Genomic DNA, 6,889 nt, shown 5'->3' on the forward strand with positions numbered 1-6,889 from the left:
AAAAACACTTTTGGTGGTCGGGTATGAAAGCCAATATTGCTAAATACGTAGGAGAATGTTTGACGTATTCTAAGGTAAATGCTGAACATCAGAAACCATCAGGTCTACTTCAACAACCTGAAATCCCGGAATGGAAATGGGAAAATATTACCATAGATTTCATTACTAAATTGCCAAGGACTGCAAGTGGTTATGATACTATTTGGGTAATAGTCGATCGTCTCACCATATCAGCACACTTTCTGCCAATAAGATGATAAAATGGAAAAGTTGGCACGTTTATACTTGAAGGAAGTCGTCTCCAGACATGGAATACCAGTCTCTATTATCTCTGATAGGGATGGCAGATTTGTTTCAAGATTTTGACAGACGTTGCAACAAGCATTGGGGACTCGTCTAGATATGAGTACTGCCTATCATCCACAAACTGATGGGCAAAGTGAAAGGATGATACAAACCCTTGAAGACATGCTACGAGCATGTGTTATTGATTTTGGAAACAGTTGGGATCGATGATAGTGCTCCAAATGAACATATATTTAGGTGCAATATCCTTCCAATATGTAAAGTTTTTAGTTGCAATTGTTCTATTTTTATGTAATAATCGTTTAAATAAATAAGTGTGAAGATAAAAGAAGAAAACGACGAATTGAAGACGCAAATGACCAAAAAACTCAAATGAACAAGATATAATCAAGTGGTTCCATTTATTGATAAGAAACGTCTAAAAATGACAAGAGTACGAGTCGCGGAATGCAAAGTACAAGATATCTCCGCGTACGAAAGGACGTTCGAAAATCCGGAACCGGGACCTGAGCCAACTATCAACACGCGACGCAACGGACCTAAAATTACAAGTCAACTATGCACAAGAATATAATATAATATATATATAATTAATATATATTATTTATATTTTATATATATATATATATATATATATATATATATATATATATATATATATAATAATAATAATATGTCGACAAGCAAGAAAACAAAAAATATGTGAGCTGGATCTGACGGCCATGCAATCGCATGGGAAATAGGTATAAAACCCATGTGAGTGCATGAGCCCATGCGAGTGCATGAGATTTGCACTAAAACCCCATGCACTCGCATGGGCATCAGAATCAGGAAATATGCCTATAAATATCAGGCTTCTGCTCGCCGAATGAAGCACCCCTTTTCCAAACTCTTTCTCTCATTTTATATTTATATTTTATAATTATAATTTTAATTTTAAGTTAATAATAAGGTTATTGTAAGAAATGTTTTACGGGTTTTAAGTCAAAATTCTGTCCGTGCAACGCTACGCGATTAATCACCACTGTAAGCTATGTTCTTCCTTTTTAAATTAATGTCTCGTAACTAAGTTATTATTATTCTTATTTAAGCCAAAGTAATCATGATATTGGACTAAAAATTAAGATTGGGTTATTAGATTTTGTACCATAATTAAGGTTTGAACAAAAGACCGACACTTGTGGACATTGGACTATTGACTATTAATAGATAAGGGGTATTGTCTAATCGAATGACAACTCATTAGAATCTGTCGAACCTATCTTCAAATTAGTTAATCTAATAATTATTAAAATGATTATGTATGTTCTATTTAGTGACGTTTATGCGACATCTTTTACGATCATTTAATTATTCGGGTTGGGTAATTGATTATTCATTCTGATCAAGTGGGTAAATTAATATTCATATCTCATTAAAACAGGGGTGGATTACATACAAGGATAATTGGTGTAATTGTTGACAAAGTATTAAAACATTGGATTACACGCAGTCGATAACCTGGTGTAATTATTAACAAAGTATTAAAACCTTGTTACAGTTCGAATCCCTAATTAGTTGGAATATTTGACTTCGGGAATAAGGTTAATTTGACAAGCATTTTATAATTATGACCGATGGACTATTATGGACAAAAACCAGATAGGTATCAAATAAACCAGGACAAAGGACAATTAACCTGGGTAACAATTAATTAAAATCAAAACGTCAAACATCATGATTTCAGAAGTTTAAATAAGCATAATACTTTTATTTCATATTTCATCGTACCTTTATTTACTGTCATTTTAATTACTACAATTTACTTTATTGCAATTTAAATTCTGTCATTTAGATTATCGTCATTTATCTTTACGTTTTATTTAAAATCGACAAACCGGTCATTAAACGGTAAAACCCCCTTTTTATAATAATAATAATACTACTATATTACTAATATATATATATATATATAGCGTTAAACTTGGCTAGTTCCCTGTGGACGAACCGAACTTACTAAAAACTACACTACTGTATGATTAGGTACACTGCCTATAAGTGTTTTAGCAAGGTTTAGGTATATCCACTATATAAATAAATAAATAACTTGTGTAAAATTGTATCGTATTTAATAGTATTTCGTAACAAAAATATAACTATTTCGTATACACCTCGCATAACATCAAGTTTTTGGCGCCGCTGCCGGGGAATTCATCAATGCCGAAAGCGAAACGCTATAAAAAATATTAGTTTTTAAGCTATTTTTGTAAAAATATAATTTTATATAAGTTTTAAAATACAAAAATATAAAAGAAAAATATATTTCTATTTAAATTAAAAAGTTTATATTTTTATTTTTCTTTTGTTAAAAATTAAAACTAATAAGTAATTTTTTTAAATATAAGTTTTTTTTATTACATATTATTTTTTTAAAAATTAAAAATAAAAAAAATAAATAAATTAAAAGTATTCGGGCCAAGTACTGTAGCAGCCCAAACAAACAGGCCTAAAACCCGAAGCCATGTGATCGCATGGCCCAGGAGCATAAAACTCATGCGACCGCATGAGGGCTTCTGACACGTCTGTTACCTGGACCGTACGGATTAGGGTTAGGTTTTAAATTATTATTATTATTAACTAATTATAGTTAGGGTTTAATTTAATAATAATTAGTTTTAGTTTTAAATTAATTTTGTATTTTTAAGTTTTAATTAGTTTTATTAATATATAAATTAATACTTTTATAAAATAATAATATAAAATAATATTTTTATAAAAATACGTAATTTTGTCACTTTTTATATCTTTTTATAAATTGTATATTTTAATCATTTAATTCCTAAATTGTATATTTATCGTTCGTAATTAGTTTTTAACTTAGTTTTTGCCGTAGTAATTTTATATTTCTAGATTTTTAGGCTTTGTCGTAAAATTCCTTAAGTGATTTTTCTTTAGATTAAGATTTAGGCGCTTTAGAATTTTACGACGTCGCTTATCGCTTTAATATTTAATAGATTTTAGTGCCTATTAAGTTATTGCCGTTTTGGATATAGAATTCCTTTTAAGCTTTAATACCTTTAGGCGCAACTTTTTAGATTTAGTTTTTAGATTTTTAAATTTCGACGTTTTTCTTTCTTATTTTTATTTTTCGATATTTATTTTTCGACGTTTTTCGGCGCACTCTTTTTCTTTCTCATTTCTACGCTTTAGTTTTTAGGGCATAGATTTTTATCTTCTTCAAAATTTTGACGAAAAATTATTTTAAGCGGTTAAATTGATAGACATCCAAAATTTTCTGGTTCGTAGTAATAGTTGGATTTGTTAATGGCGAGTTGTGGGCTTCCGATTTAAAGGGTCCTGGCTACCTGCTGCATCTATTGGCTATTCGAAACGTGGGCAAAATCAGAAAAGTCTATTAATTTGATAACTTATATAATTTTTATCTTTTATAACTAATAGGATATTCAGTGAATGCACCGAGCAAAACGTTCACTACCTTTCATACGTTCACCACCTGTAACCCGATCAAGACATCTAGACAATATTATCACCGTTGATTTTTCTTTAGAATCATCATCTATCGAACAAGTACTCCAACTCAAATTTCTGATAATCCATCTTTTAAACCCGACTTCAAAATTGAAAACCCGGAGGATATTCAAGGACAATTTCAAAATCCTGAACCACTAATTATTCCTCCTGAACCACAAACCATTAAATCAGAATCCTCTAGTGATTCATATTCAACAAATTCAATTATGAAAGTAACGAAACTTCTAAGTATGGAAGACCGAATAAGAGCCACACGCACTGGCCAAGGTCACGCCATTATTAAGCCAGACATTAATGCGCCAGATTATGAAATCAATGGACAAATCCTACACATGGTAACTAATCAATGCCAATATAGTGGTACGCCAAAAGAAGATCCAAACAAACATCTTCGAACCTTTAATAGGATTTGTACTCTATTCAAAATCTGAGAAGTTGAGGATGAACAGATCTATCTCATGTTATTTCCCTAGACTTTAAAGGGAGAAGCCAAAGATTGGTTAGAATCGTTACCTGAAGGGGCGATTGATACATGGGATGTTTTAGTTGAAAATTTTCTTAAACAATTCTTTCCGACATCTAAAGCTGTGAGACTTCAAGGAGAAATTGTTAAGTTCACACAAAAGCCAAATGAAACTCTATATGAGGCGTGGACAAGATTTGGAAAGTTGTTGAGAGGATGTCCTCAACATGGTTTAGACACTTATCAAATAGTACAAATATTCTACCAAGGATGTGACATTACTACACGCAAAGACATTGATATAGCAGTTGGTGGTTCCATTATGAAGAAAACCGCAACTGAAGCTCACAAGATTATTGATAACACAGCCTCCCACTCGCATGAGTGGCACCAAGAAAAAGATATCTTTAGTTCATCTAAAGCGGCTAGAGCCGATTCTAGCCATGACATTGATTCCGTTTCCGCAAAAATAGATGCTTTCGAGAGACGAATGGAAAAGATGACTAAAGATATTCACGCAATACGAATCAGTTGTGAGCAATGCGGTGGACCACACTTAATGAAAGATTGTCACATTGAGCAAACGATGGAATAACGAGAGAATGTTTCCTACATGAACCAAAGGTCGGGAAATAATTATCAAAATAATTATCAACCGCCAAGGCCGAACTTTAATCGAAATCAAAACATTCTTTACAATCCAAATGGACCCAACAATAACTCGTATAACCAACAAGGTCTGAATAACCAACCAACTCAAAACAACACTTTCAATCAACAAAGACCTGGGTTGTATAAACCACCACAACAAACCGAAGAGAAAAAGCCAAATCTGGAAGAAATGATGGCAAAGCTAATGAAATCTCAAACACAATTTATTACAACTCAAACCCAAACAAATGAGAGGCTTGATCAGTCATTAAGAACTCAACAAGCTTCCATTTTGAATCTAGAAAAACATGTAGGTACTCTTGCTAGCATGATGAGTAAGAGGGAACAAGGAAAGCTACCAAGTAATACTGAAGTAAATCCTCGGAATGAGAATGTTAATATGGTGTCAACAAATTCTGAAAAACCAGCTCCAGAAGATGAGAAGGTTTTAGATGTGAGTAACAATGAAGAAGTTACAACACCACCACCACCAACCGAGTATGTAAAGCCAGTGGTGGCACCATACAGACCACCCATCCTGTTTCTAAGAAAAGGAGTTGAGTATGAGCAAGTGATAGGTAATAAAGTTTGTGATACCTCTGGAAAGAAGAAGAAGAATAAGAAAGTGCAAGAAACAAAAACCGTAAAGATAAACCCGGTGAAGACAGTTCAACCAAAACCTCCACCCAGGGTGGGTGATCCGGGTGAATTTATTATTTCTTGTCTACTTAGTGATTGTGTCATGTATGATGCACTAGCAGATTTAGGTGCAAGTATAAGTGTTATGCCTCTTTCACTATATAAGAGATTAGGAGTAGGTGAGTTAAGTCCAACGAAAATGAGTGTTCGATTCTTTGATCAAACCATTAGGCACCCAGTGGGAATTGCTGACAATCTACCCGTTTAAGTGGGTAATTTAACCTTTCTAGTCGAATTCATTGTCATTGACATAGAAGAGGACTCAAACATTCCTCTAATTTTAGGTCGACCATTCTTAGCATCCACCGAGGCGTTCATTAATGTAAGAGAGGGTAGAATGACACTTAGTGATGGTGAAAAATCGATCACCTTTGTGAGTCGAAAGTCTAAATCTCCACCAACCAAAACCGTTGAAGCGATAAAAATGATCGATGAGATGCATATTGTTTTATCAACTCCAATGGTAGTGCTTAACAATAATAAAATGCCTAAGTGTGGGGAAGATGAAGTAAAACCTAATGATGACCTGATAACAAAGAACCCCATTGTTGATACGAAATTAAATGACTCAGTTATTAACAGTTCAATGAAGAAACTTATTAAACGGATTCGTGATGCTAGAACCAAGGGGAACTTTAAGTTATGTAACTAGTTAGTATTTAATCTATCGCCTAAAGAAAAGGTGAAACTAGTTGAATTTGTGGATATTACACAGGAATTCGACCAATGGCTTAAAGCAAAAATCACAGATATGCAAGTTGATTATGGTCCAAGAGAAATTGACAATGAAGTTAATCACAAATTCGACACCACAGCTACCAAAGTGTGGGGAGATTCAAATGTTCTAAAAAGAAAACGTTGTCTAGAGTTAGTTGTTCTGTTCTCGTGTAGTTCTGAGAATGGAACCCTATTGGTCTTTTCCACTAGCAGACACTAAAGAACTAGTTTTCTCCCCTCATTCTGAATTTTTGTTTTGTAGGTTTTGTATAAAATTAATATACATTTTTAAATTTAAGTTTTGTGTGAATTTAAAAACAAAATTTACTTTATTTCATTACGTTTAAAAAAATGATTTCTAAAATTCATCGTAAGTTAAAGACTAGGTCATGGAACCGAAATTGCTTTACCCGAGGGCGGGGCGACAAATTTTGTTATCATTATTTTTAATATTATTGATCTAAAGTATACCAAAAAAATTAAAAAACCCAAAAATCTTTGCTTTTAAAACAATCGCTTTAA

At 32.7% G+C, this 6,889-nt stretch overlaps 1 non-coding gene across 1 annotated transcript; it reads right to left on the reverse strand.

Annotated features, from left to right (window-relative positions):
• Nucleotides 1-4,427: 4,427 nt before the first annotated feature.
• On the reverse strand, nt 4,428-4,534 carry LOC139846224 (small nucleolar RNA R71). The gene has a single exon (XR_011758954.1). It is a non-coding gene; the product is annotated as a small nucleolar RNA R71 (small nucleolar RNA).
• Between the last annotated feature and the right edge of the window lie 2,355 nt (nt 4,535-6,889).

Source organism: Rutidosis leptorrhynchoides, chromosome 4, assembly GCF_046630445.1.
Source record: "Rutidosis leptorrhynchoides isolate AG116_Rl617_1_P2 chromosome 4, CSIRO_AGI_Rlap_v1, whole genome shotgun sequence".
Taxonomy (NCBI): Eukaryota; Viridiplantae; Streptophyta; class Magnoliopsida; order Asterales; family Asteraceae; genus Rutidosis; species Rutidosis leptorrhynchoides.